The sequence below is a fragment of the Pteropus medius genome, unplaced genomic scaffold (assembly GCF_902729225.1).
Source record: "Pteropus medius unplaced genomic scaffold, Ma_sr-lr_union100, whole genome shotgun sequence".
NCBI classification, from domain to species: domain Eukaryota; kingdom Metazoa; phylum Chordata; class Mammalia; order Chiroptera; family Pteropodidae; genus Pteropus; species Pteropus medius.
Window position 1 is genome coordinate 9,003,799 of NW_024349801.1, and position 12,835 is coordinate 9,016,633.

General features: G+C 41.8%; 1 long non-coding RNA gene across 1 annotated transcript in view; it reads left to right on the top strand.

Annotated features, from left to right (window-relative positions):
• The window catches only part of LOC120622991 (uncharacterized), a 150,722-nt gene extending 138,152 nt beyond the window's left edge, over positions 1 to 12,570 (top strand). The window contains exon 4 of the long non-coding RNA XR_005658614.1: positions 12,205 to 12,570. This is a non-coding gene — a long non-coding RNA (uncharacterized LOC120622991). The remainder of the gene's footprint in view (positions 1 to 12,204) is intronic.
• The last annotated feature ends 265 nt before the right edge of the window (positions 12,571 to 12,835 follow it).

Below are 12,835 nucleotides of genomic sequence, written 5' to 3' on the forward strand. Positions count from 1 at the left end.
CCTGTTTGACCTGTACCATCTCATTTACTCCACACCCGCACAGCATGACGTAACCGGTATCCCCGTTTTACAGATGAACACATGGAGGCCTAGAGAGAGCATGTCATTTGTCTAAGGTCGCATAATCAGAAGGTGACAGATCACTAAATGGAACCTAGATTTGCTGAAAGCTAAGTTCATGCTCTCAAAATACTCAGGATGAAGACCCAAGCTTCGGTTCCACTCAACACACATTATCCCTGCACCTGCTCGTCCCCTGACCTGGCTACACGCAGGGAACACAGAGGGACAGTCACCACCCTGAGAATCGTAAGCTTTAGGGTTCACGATTCTAACTTAAACTCAGCATTGCCCCGGCCCCGGGCTCAGAGAGGCTTTATGTAATTCCTATTTAATGAGCAACAGGTCCTCGTCACAGCAAGGCTTGGAGAGCCATCCGTATTCCATGACCTGCTGCTGTGACTCCCCAAATATTTATCCATCTGACAGAGATGAAAGTGAGACAATGGGTTTATATTTATCTAATAAAGAAAAGAAGCCATTTTTATTTTTTTACTCCTTACTTTCTTTAGAAAATTAAATAAGGTAATGCCCACTGAGTACTTCGTGTGTTTAATTAGTGGTACCCATCATTATTATGACGTCACACTCAGGATCTTGACACTTTTTAGCCTCTCTCACCCCCAAAAGAAAGCACCTGCATTTCCATTCTTGTTCCTTTGGATACTAAGGGGACATAAGTTGCTTATACAGCAGATAGAGTTTATTTGACAAAGCAGTTTTCTTTCCCAAAAGGCCCAATCAGCCCCCATGAGGCAAATACTTCTTAAATCAATCTCTGTAGAGTTGGATGGCAGGGTCTGTTACATCACTGTCAGCTTTCTTGGATCCACAGAGGAGAAAAATCTTCCTCCTAACCTCCCCCGTCCGCCCCTCCACCCCCCGCGCCCCCGAGATCTCTCCTTTCCGAAGACAGGCGTTTAAATCAAGGCTAGAATGGGCCCTCCAGCCAGGAGGCAGGGAAGCTCCCCAACAGGGGGGCCAGTCTGCTGTGGACATTATTGCTGGATTACCCAGTACCCAGCACACCCCCTCCCAATATAAAACTCATTTTATTAGGTTTTTAGTTTATGTTTCATGTTTCTCATCTTCTTTAAGTAGTTCCCATGCCTTGGGGGAAATTGCTCCACCTACAACATCGAAGGTGAGCTGGTTAGTCTCAAGGAACTTATCTCCCCTGACAGTGACTGTTCCATAAGGGGCTCGGGGCCCCACTGGACCAGTGAGATACAAGATAATTTCCGGGGGGCTTACTCTTCTGAGAGAACTTTCTAGAGTTGCACTGTACAATAAGATAGCTGCTGGCTACATGCGGCTACTGAGCACTTGACCTGTGGCAAGTCCAAACAAGATATCCAGTCTCAAAGACTCAGTATAAAAAAGAAGGTAAAATCTCTTATTAATGTTTTCACTATTGATTTCGTGTTGAAATGTTGGTTTTCTGAATGTACCTGGTTAAAAAAATATATATTTTAGTAAATTTAATTTTATCTGTTCTTTTTAACTTTTTCAATGTATTAGACAATTTAAAATTAGATATATGGCTTGCATTCTGTTTCTACCAGACAGAGCTATTTTAGTGACTCCTCTCTTCTTTTGGACATGGTTGTATACAGATAGAAGCCAAGAAATGCTGCAGCCATCTCGCTATCAGCCAGTGGGTAAAGTTGGCACAGGGAATGGGACAGAGCGAAGAGACAGAGTCTGGATATGATGTTCAAAGAACATCTGTACTTCCAATTATGTGACCCAATGGATATCCTTATTGTTCATGCAAGTTTGAGGTAGGATTTTCTGTTACTTGCTGTTGAAAGAGTTTAAATTTGCACGTGGTCTCAAAGCCGTGTTTCCTGAGAGCTCAGGGAAGTGGGTGCCCCGAAAAATGTGTGTGCTTAGACCAGAACGAGGACGAGGACGCCTAGGACTTCCTAAGTCCTGTGACCAAGCTCTGAGGATTCAGCCTCTCAGCGATGGGAAGTAAAAGTGTTTCCAGCAGGTTGAGCTATCTGTGATGCCTCAGAGCTGGGAGCCCATCTGTGAGGATAAAAGCTCCTGAAAGAGGCCTGAGGGGCACATGCAGAGCATGGGCCTCCTGGCCTGCGGCGCTTCTCCCGCCACACCGGAAGCGGAAGGTGAGGCCGAGTCCACCTGAACAGGGAGAATGATCGTGCTGGGAGCTTCTTTTGCCTCTCCAGGCACTCTCCATCCTTCTTCATCCTGCTTCCTGTCCTGGAAAGCAGGATTTATCAACAAAATTCTTGCTTTCTGGCTCTCAGCCACTGGAGAGCACCAGCAAGAGATTAGGAAAAGGGAGAAGTATGTGGTTGGGGTTATTTGTTATTCTGACTTCCTCAAGATCACAGCTCCTGTCAGGAGGTCCTCTCTATTCATATCCCCCACTTGTTCCTTCAAATAGCCATGGTGCCCCCTTTGCTACTAGTCCCTAGATTCTAAATTTTGTGGTTTACCTATTCCTTGTCCATATCTTTATCAATAGTCTTTTTATTACACTCCCAATGGCCCAAGTTGACTGTGACATCTTTTTCTTTAGGGACTCTGATAAATGGTACTTTGAGTTCTCCCATGGTTTTCCTTTGACCAGGTCATGGGACAAGGTTACCAAGGTCACAGGTGGCCAGATGTCTAATGACTAGAGAGTGGGGATATGACTGGTGGGCTAAGATAGGAAGTTAAAGGAAGTTGGCTCAAGGAATGAGCCACATGCTGAGGTGGGAGAGATGGACCCTCTCAGCTGATGGTGACGACTTTGGACAGTCAAGATGGAAAGCCAGCAAGTGCTGTTCAGAATGTCCTGATCTCCACTCTTGACATGTGACCTACAAGGTCTCTCTGCAAATCACACTCATATTTGGGATCTTTAGGTTACCACAAACAGAGTTTCTAGGGCTCTGTTCCAAAGAGCCCACATATACAGGGAGTTCACATTGAGGGCAATCCCTGGCAGTTCCACAAAAACTGAGCTATGGAGTCATGCAACACGTGCTGACTAGTCAGGACTCAGGTGGGTGGTCAGGTGACATGGTCTGGTTCAGCCTAAAGCAAAAGTGGGAGGTTGGAGAAGTTCAATTTGGACATTCTTACCTCTCTCCCTCTCAACTCTGCTATTTCTCTTTTTTTATCACCTCTTCTTAAGTTTCCTGATCCTTAGAGTCTATTGGCTCAATATTTTTCAAACATCAGTTATTCCTTTGTATATTACTTCAAGAATTTTGCTAAATAATTGTAACCAATATTGATTTATTTAATATTTTCTTAAACTGACTCTCTCTCTCTCTTTTTTTTCTTTTACTTTACATTAACTGCCTTGTTCTGAGCATTGGTATTTGTGAAACAACAGATTTGATAACCGAGTCTTGTTACTTTTACACATACACCCAGATACATAATAATGGTAATAAAATAAAAAAAAAAAAACATGAGCCATTAAACTATACTGAGTACCACCTGATCTATGGTGCCCCAGCCCAGGAAACAGGAAATTGTCACACAGATTCTGGAACAGTGCTGTCCAGCAGAATTCCACGTGATGATGGGGAGGGATGTCTATGTATGCCCTATCCAGAACAGTAGCTACTGGCCACATTTGCTAGTGAGAACCTGGCGTGTGGCAAAGGAAACTTTGAAACTGAATTTTTAATTAACTTAATTAAATTAATGGACGTTTAGATTTGAATAGCCACATGTGGTGAGCGGCTACCATGTTGGACAGCACAGCACTGGGGCATCTGCATTTGAAAATAAATCATAGCAGAAAGGATGAACCTGGTGCCAGATACTGTATGAGCAATTTACATAATTTTTTCCCTCATTCATTCCTAAGGACGCTGTAAGAGAAGCATTACTTTATTGTGGCGCTAGGCACAGGTCAAAGATAGGAGGATTTTCCATTGCATCCTTAAATAGGCAATGAAGCCATTCTCTGTTATTTACACAACACACACACACACACACACACACACACACACACACACACACACACACACATATGTAAGTGAGCAAATTGTCATCCAATCCCAAGCACATTCAAGATTTAAAAGGTTGACATTTTCTTTTATCCTTCTCTCTCCCTTTTTAAAAACACCCAGCCCTCTTCATTAACCAGATATCTTTATTCTCTAAATATTTACCACCCAAACAAAATTTACAGTTTAATTTGCTGTATAAAATCATTTATTGACTGATAAACCTCATTACTGAGCGTTAGCACAGCCCCTGCTACTGCCTACAGTTTTAATTCCTGTAGCAGCAGGCTACTGCGAGAGAAAAACAATCCTGTCAAATTAACGGCGGGGGTCTAAATTATTCAAATACACTAAATCCATGCAGAACCGGTCCCCTGCTCATCATTTTTCTTTCAGAGTCAACAATTAACCGGCAATATTCTAACTTAAACAATGACAGCCATTCTAAAAGGATTCTGGGAACAGAGAACATTCCACCTTCCCATGTGGCCTTCTGCTCCTGGGGGCACTGGGAGGAGTGACCTCTGCAGGAGCCCCTGTGGACAGGGGACGTTTCTCTGCTCAAACACCTCACTTCTTCAGAGCACATCATTCTCTGTGTCTCTCTCCCCTGGCGCCCCAGGTCAGAGACTGCTTCCCAGACATCCAGGTGTGTGTGTCTGAGTGTGTTTCTAGCAAATAGGAGATGAGGATCAGCCTGCAATTAGTTAATTGCACATGTACCTTTCTGCCTGTGGGGAAGAAAGCATCTCTCGTTTTCTACCTGCAAATGCAACCAAACTAATTATTGAGCTGCCGATTCAGAAGGCAGGCCTATCTAATTGAGCCTGCAAAACAGGAAAAAAAAAAAACTAAAAATGATGTTAGCTTCAGAACAACACATATCAAGATCCCCTGTCACTTTTGAGAAGGAAAAACCTTTCCCACCATGTTGGACCTCAGTGAGGATCTGCATGAATGGCTTTGGGTGCCAGTGAATGTTTTTTTAATCTAATTTCCTATATTGCTTGTGGTCCCCTAAGAGTGATGGATCCCTGGGCATGACACACAACGTCAAAGTTCTTAAACAGGAAAGAAAATTTTAATCTTGATCTTGACAGTTCATGCATTCATGCATTCTTTTATCAAATATTTATTGAGTGTCAACTATCTGCCAAGCTCATAGTACCTAGGAAGCACCATGGTACCAGATGTGGAACCAGAAGCAGAAGAATGACACTAAGTCAAAAATGACTCAGGGTCGATCGGAATGTGTGAACCAGAAAAACCTCAGAGGTTTATTAAAAATGCACATTAGTTGGACTCATCTCACAGAGAGTAAATTAGACTTTCTGAGACAGAGCCCAGGAATCTGCATTGTAATGCACTTCCCCAGGCAATTCTTAAGTACTTTGAAGTTTGAAAACATTGACTCCACTCGGAGCTTGCCAGATGAAAGCTATACACCTGAAAGCAACAGGAAACAACGGACTGACGACCTAAAAGCAATAGGGACATCGTGAGTCCTCACACAGAGCGAGCATGGAGCTACAGAGGTGAGGGCAGGTGCAGCATGAGGAGGCCTGTACGCACAACTCCAAGGGGCACTTTTGTTATCGTAAACGGTGGCAGTCCTACCCTGGCATCCATGGGGGCTTTTTTTTTTAACTGTTTTTTAATTTTATTTGTAGCTTTGTTTCCTTTTTAAACTTTTTAATTTAATAGTTTTAGGTTTATGGAAAAGTTGCAAGGATAATACAGAGAGTATACACCTGACACCCAGTTTCCCCTGCTATTAACATCTTATTTTAGGATGATCATTTGTCACAACTAATGAATCAATATTGATAGATTATTATTCACCGATCTCCATACTTTACTTGGATTTCTGTAATTTTAAACTTAATGCTGTTTCCCATCCAGGATACCACATTACTTTCTGTATCTGTGGGTTTTGCATCTACGGATTTAAGTAACCATGGATCAAAAAGAAATCCAGAAAATTCCAAAGAGCAAAAAAAAACTGGAAAAAGAGCACACCTAGCACTATGCTGAATCCATGTGAATAAAGTGATGTGTAGGCATACCCTGCTGTAGCCTATATGCAAATATAGGTTATATGCAAATACTGCACATTTTATATAAAGGACTTGAGCATCTGTGGATTTGGGTATTTGCAGTGGGTCATGGAACCAAAAGCCCGCAAATACCGAGGGTCGGCTGTGCACTCAGTCTTCGTGTTTCTTTAGGCTTCTCTGAGCTGTGACAGTTTCTCAGCCTCTTCTTGTTTTTGATGACCTTGAGGGTTTGGAGTTTTCTGTTCGAGCAGAATGATCCTTAGTTGGGCTTTGGCTGATGAGATTCTCATGATTGGATTGGGGTGAGGGGTTTGGTGGGTGGGGGAAGAACCCAGAGGTAAAAAGTGCTGTTTTCATCACATCCTATCTAAAGTATATGCTTTTAATATGAGTTATCACTGTCGAAGTCGACTTTGATCACCTGACTGACATGCTTGTCAGGCTTCCCCACCGTAAAGTTAGTTTTCCTCTCCCTTCCCATGCCATATTCTTTAGAAGAAAGTCACTATGCGCATCCCAGACTTAAGGGGTGGAGAGTATGCCCCACCTCCTCGTGCATAGAGTATCCACATAAAATATGTGGAATTCCTCTGTCTGGGAGATTTGTATATTCTCCTTCATTTATTTATTTATTCAATCATTTATGATGTCAGTATGAACTGATGGATATATTTCTTGTACTTTAGGTTTTAACTCAATACTATGTTAAGTATTGTTTATGCTCAAATTGTTTCAGCTATAGTCATTAGGAACTCTTTAATTTGGATTCTGTGTTCCTCACACAGTTTGGCTTTTGAGCACCTCTTTCCTGGCACTACAAGATGCTCCAGACTCATACATTCCCTGTCTCAGTTTATAATCAGCCATTTCCAGGGAGCCTTTGTTTCTATTATTAGAAAATGGTATTTAGAAACCAAGATCTGGATGTTGTGTGTCCACATAACTACTGAGGTGTCATTGCTTCTAGGCCCTCCCCAAACTAGGAAGTAATATATGTGTAATTTAACTTATCTATGTATATACGCATTGTATCTATCTCTGTCGTCATCTCTTTATATATCTGTGTCCATATCTATATGTACACATCTGTCTGTAATCTATCTATATATCTGTCTGTATCTATTAAACTAAATATGAGTCCATAGTGATGTCTCTAATTACCACATGGCTCCAAATGGATCCATTACCAGATAGATCATTCTAGCCTTCCCCCTTGCTTGTCTATAACCTTGCTCCCTCTCCAACAGTGAGAAACTTGGTTCTCACCATCTTCCACTCATTTATTTTTTTTTGTTCTGCCTCAGTATACATGTATAATGGCTTCAGAACTAACCTGCATCTTCCTGGAGGCCCCTTTTATGTAATGTCCATTTACAACCAAAACACTGTGTTACCTGCAACACACTTTGGGATGCCCTGGTTTAGAGGAACTCTTTTCTTAGGCTACTGCACGAGCAACACAATAAGTGCCCTGGGCCGCCTCTCCTTTTGGTCTGTCCTTCCAGATCATGGCTCAGCTTCCACTGGCAGCCACTCCAGAGTTTGTCCAAGATCTAAATAGCTGTCACTGCCTTTCTGGGCCACAGTGGCATTATCAGTATCAACTTAAGAAGCATTTGCTGAGAGCAGGTACATACCTTGGCCTGTGCTGAAGATAGGGATATGACAGGATCCTGTCTTTAGTAGCTCTGTGTCTAATTGAGACGGGGGAGGGCTTGGCTCTTTTGGCCATTTTTTCAATGTCACTTTACTGTTCTAAGTGCTACCACATAAGGAGCATGGGATGCCGTGGCATCTCAGAGACAGAGCATTTATCTAGGTTGAGACATATTGGAAAGCTTCTCAAAGGAGGCAACTCTTTAACTGAGTCCTGAATAATTGATTAATGCTTTTTGTATATATTGAGTGTCCTAGTATGGCCTGGATATTGAGAACAAAATGGAGGGGGAGGGGAACCCAGATAAGGTCGCTGGTCTCATGGAGACCCAAGGTAAGTGAGGGATTCTGGCATTTAGTAGCATAAGTGGCAGTTAATCTGGTGGGGACGTGGTGTTTCAGCCCTGAGATTTTGCCTGCAAAGGTTCCTTTCCATTTTCATGTCTCTGCATCCATCAGGCCCCTCTGGGAGGACACTGCCAAAGAATCCAAAGCCCCTGGCTTAGCCGGTGTTGTGTGCTGATTCCTGTGCATCCCACCAAACCCAAGGGAGGGGGGAGGGAAGGAAAGTGCCAAGTGGGACAACATACATTTGATCCTTTTTATATGTAAATGTGACTTTAAATAATATTTTGTAATGACCTGCATTTCTGTTTGGAAATATCTCTTGATGTTTTATCTTTTTCTCTGCAATTATGACAGCCTAGTGATCTTGTTAATTAATGCCAACGAGGGTTTTTCAGCACCTCATTAGAGGTTTTCCCTTTTAGGACACTGAAGCTCTTGTACAAAGCCAAGAGCAGAGAAAGTCATTTTCTTATGGGTGGAAACACATCTGTTGATCCTTCACCTCTTCCTTTTCCTCTCTTTTGCCTTTGTCTTATACTTCATTTCCCGTGTTGTGTCTCTTCTTCCTCTTCATCCTGAGCCCTCTACTTCTCTCTTTTTTCTTCTCTTCTTTTTTCAAAACACAGTTGCTTCTTGCTGCTCTGAAATATTGTTTTAAATAGTTTGTCATCAACCGTGTTCCTTTAGAAACCCTCTTTCTTCTGGGAGGATTGTTTTATTTGACTATTTAGATCAATATTTCCTGTTCGACAAACTCTGCTTGAGAGTTCCCCATATTCCAAGTTCCTTTATAGACATCAGAGTGAATCGGAGTGTATCCTGCCTATAAGAGTCTTAGTTCTGTCCCATGAAAATAACTAACACGTGAACAAATGACCGAAGTGTTCTGTGGTCCAGTTAATTTTGTCAGTCCTATCCTAGGGATTGGCAACTATGGCCTGAAGGCCAAATCCTGTCCTTTGTTTGTTTTTGTAAATAAAGTTTTATTGAAACATAGCAGCACCATTCACTTACATATTATCCATGGCCGCTCTGCTGCAAAAATGTAGAGACCAAAGCCATAGAGACCATAAGCGTAAATTACTTACTGTCTGGCTCTTTATAGAAAAAGTTTGCTGATCTCTGCTCTATCCCTTCATTGGAGATTCTGAATGCCCATTATTTATTTAAAAGTCTGAAAAATTCTGCAGTCAGAAAACTTAATTTTCTTCAACTCATTTTCCCCCCAAACATTTTTGATCATGGAAATTTTGATCATAAAAATTCATATTTTTATGAATTGATTTATAGACATTTCTCCTTGGTGAAATGGCCAGCCTTGAAGTTTCTCTTTTTCTGGCTGATTTCAATTTGGTCACCACCCGGACTTCTGGCTTGTTCCCCAAGCTCTCCAAACCCAGCTTCTCTCTCACCCTCTGTAAAAATGTTTCAGGCAGTCATGAGGGCAGGGTTTCTCCTCCACTCCACTGAGACATTATTTTTCTTTCCAAGAGCAAACATGTGTAGAGCCCAAGTCACCACCAGCCTCAAAACAAGTTAGTCTGGCTTTCTATCTGTGGGGTTTCCACTCTTGCCTCATCTGACTCATCTTAAGGAAACTCATTTTGATTTGTGGTTTGTTTTTCTGAGGCATTATTGAAGCTGAGATTAAACTGGGATGCCTTGAAGATCAGCCAGACCTGAAGGAAAGGTCATGATGGTGTTGAGAAGTCCCAGCAGGTATAAATGTCCTCTAAGGTCCAGAGAGAACCTGGAAAAGCTATGGCAAGTGATAGTTCCTCCCTTACCCTGGAAGAGAGCAATCCACAAACAGCAGGCTGTGACTTTGAAGTTGGCCTTGCGTAGATTAGGAGAGGATATTCCAAGGCCCAACTGGAGAGGTGAGACCACCAGCTGGAGAGGTGGTCCACCAGCTGGAGAGGTGGTCCATCAGCTGGAGAGGTGGTCCATCAGCTGGAGAGGTGGTCCATCGGAGTGTACCTGGGCAGGAGGGAGGGGCTGAGCTGTGAGCTGACAGAGGCAGACACCCAACCAAAGAGTAAAAGTGGTGTGAAGATTTAGATAGCAACAGTGCAAAAAGCACTCAAACAGTATCTCAGTTTAAGCAAAGACCTGAAAAATGAACCCTGGTAGAATGAAAATGAACGTTGGGGGTGGGGGTAGGAAAGTGGGGACATCGTGGGCTAGGCAGTATTACAGGCAAGAAGAGCATGAAGTGATATAGATGCTGTAAGAAACTCAATGTGAATCGTTCAATTTGAACATTTTCTGAACCTGACCTCACTCTGGGTTAAGACCAACCTGGTCATCCCCAAGCTAAAGCCTTAGCTGGGGATTTTGAGCCATGCGCATTTGTTTGAGCAAAAGCATTCCATATATAGGAAGAAGGTGCTAATTCATTGCTCTGGGTCATGCTTAAAACAAAACAAAACAACAAAACAGATCTCTGGGGTTAACCATCTAATATCATCTGGTTCTGCTTATGAGGGAAATTATTTCTGCTTGCTTTTTTTTAATTAAGAGACTATACTAGAAATCATATTGGAGTAATTAGAGTTAAACCACATTCATCAATATTATATTGATTATATTGATCTTAGTCATATTTAAATGGAATGATGGTGGCTAATGGGGAAAGGCGTTATTTTTTTTTTCTATTAAGTCCAGTTATAGAAGCTTAAAAGTAGAAAAAAGAATGGTGTTAAATTCACTCAAACTTTTCAAAGAGATCTAGCAATTAGTTTAAACAAGGAAGAAAGTGCATGGTGGCTTTGCATTTGGCACTGCATGTTGATCTTTTACTCTTCATGTGATATCATTGACTCTCATGGTAGGGACAAGCCACTCTGTTCCTGGATTAAGGGACTTTCTGACATTTGCAATCACCAATTATTTGGGAACTTTTCTGCATAATATTCTCATTTGAACAAAAGCTTAAGACTAGAGTCTCATTTATTACAATGATTTCTCTATTACAGGGATGAACATGAAATTTGAATACAATTCTTTTCTAAAAGCCATGCTGCTTGCTCACACACAGAAATGTTCCCTGAATTTACGAAAACATCAAAAGCAAGACTCTTATGGAATCCCATAGCTATGTCTGACGTGCTCTGGAAATTCATTCATGTACACAGACAGAGAAGGCTCCAAGGCTAAAATTTCACTATTTTCCTCTAAGTTTAATTTCCATGGCTTGATTTCATGAAAAGCAATTTTCATCATGGTTTTTAGGTGGTCATAATTGAAAGGGAAAATTCTCCCCCTGAGAGAGTCTCCCCGGATAGCTGTCATTGACATTGATATGTCTCCCTCTGGCCAGAGACCACAGAGATGGGTCTCCCTCATCTTAGGTCATTAATTGTTCTTCTCCAGGACTACACACCCTAAGCTGAGAACCGAGGCAATTAGGCAATTAAGTCAAGCAAAAAACGATGCTTGTGCTCCAATGAGCCACTTTTTTAGTTGACAGTGCCTTTGACTTGACTTGTCCAGATAATTGCTGCAAGTCCTCCATGACTCTCCTACAGTATGCGTGAGCTTTTTTACAGAGTGTGTGATTTTTTTTTTTTTTTTTGCAGGACAAAGTCACCATCTTCTCACAAAAAAGTGGGGGATGGATACAGATGTCCTTTGTTTAAATCATATACAACCTGTGTCAGTTCGAGTTCCCCCAGAAGCTGACCCTGAGACAAGGATCTAAATGAAATGTTTTATCCTGGAAGTGATTGCAGGAAACATTGGTAGAGGGATAGGAAAGTGAGACGACAAATTACCTCCGTGGGTAACAAGCTTACTCCTGCAGGGGAAACCTGAGGATGCTGCAGGACTCTGCTTAGAGTCCCAGCAGTCCTTGTTCAGGGCCTGAACCGGAGGCACTAACTCTTTAGCAGAATGGGCTCCAGCTTGGCAGGGAAAGCCCTCCAGGAAAGAGAGGCAAATGCTGGTCTGGAACGTCTTGGCTGGCAGGTGCTGCAAAATTAAATCCCACAGGGTCTGGATGGGGCACCAGCTGCTCTTCCACACTTCCTCAAGCCAAAAAGCCTCAGTTTTTGTGGTTCCAGATCTGACTCCGCCTTTCTTTTATTCTCTGCTTTCAGAATAAATCTAGATGTTTGGACATGAACTTGACGAGTGTTCACCTTGTTATACTCCTTGAGAAGGTAAGTCACCGGCCGACGTGTATATACGTTTTCAGTCTATTTACAAAGCTCAAGTTATCTGAGACACTCTGGGTAAAATAAGACCCACCATATATTTATATTAGTTTGTTGACTCCTCTTATAAAACAAACTCTGAAATGTTACCTATTTTTAATCCTCAGATATCTTTCCTTTTCTTTTAAAAAGAAAAGACTTTAAACTTTAAAATTGAAAGATTCCATTGTGCCTGGTCTTTGATTTGCATGCCTTTCAACAGCCTTTGGCCTAAGGTAATAGAACAAATGTAGCCAGGCCAAACCAAATGAGTAAGTATTTATTTAACACTTAAGAGGTATCATGATTACATAAGGTAAATACTTCTAAACCATACTGTGTTACTTCCTCTAAATCAACTTTTTTTCTTTGCCTGTGGTATTATTTGCAGGTACATCCAGGAAAGAAAAGAGAGTTAACAATGGGTTTGTGGGATGGAAAACATAATTTCTTTCTCAGCATTTTGTTCATGTAACATTTTTAGCAAACCTGAGTATATAGAACTCAGGACTTGTCCCTAAAATATTTACCATGG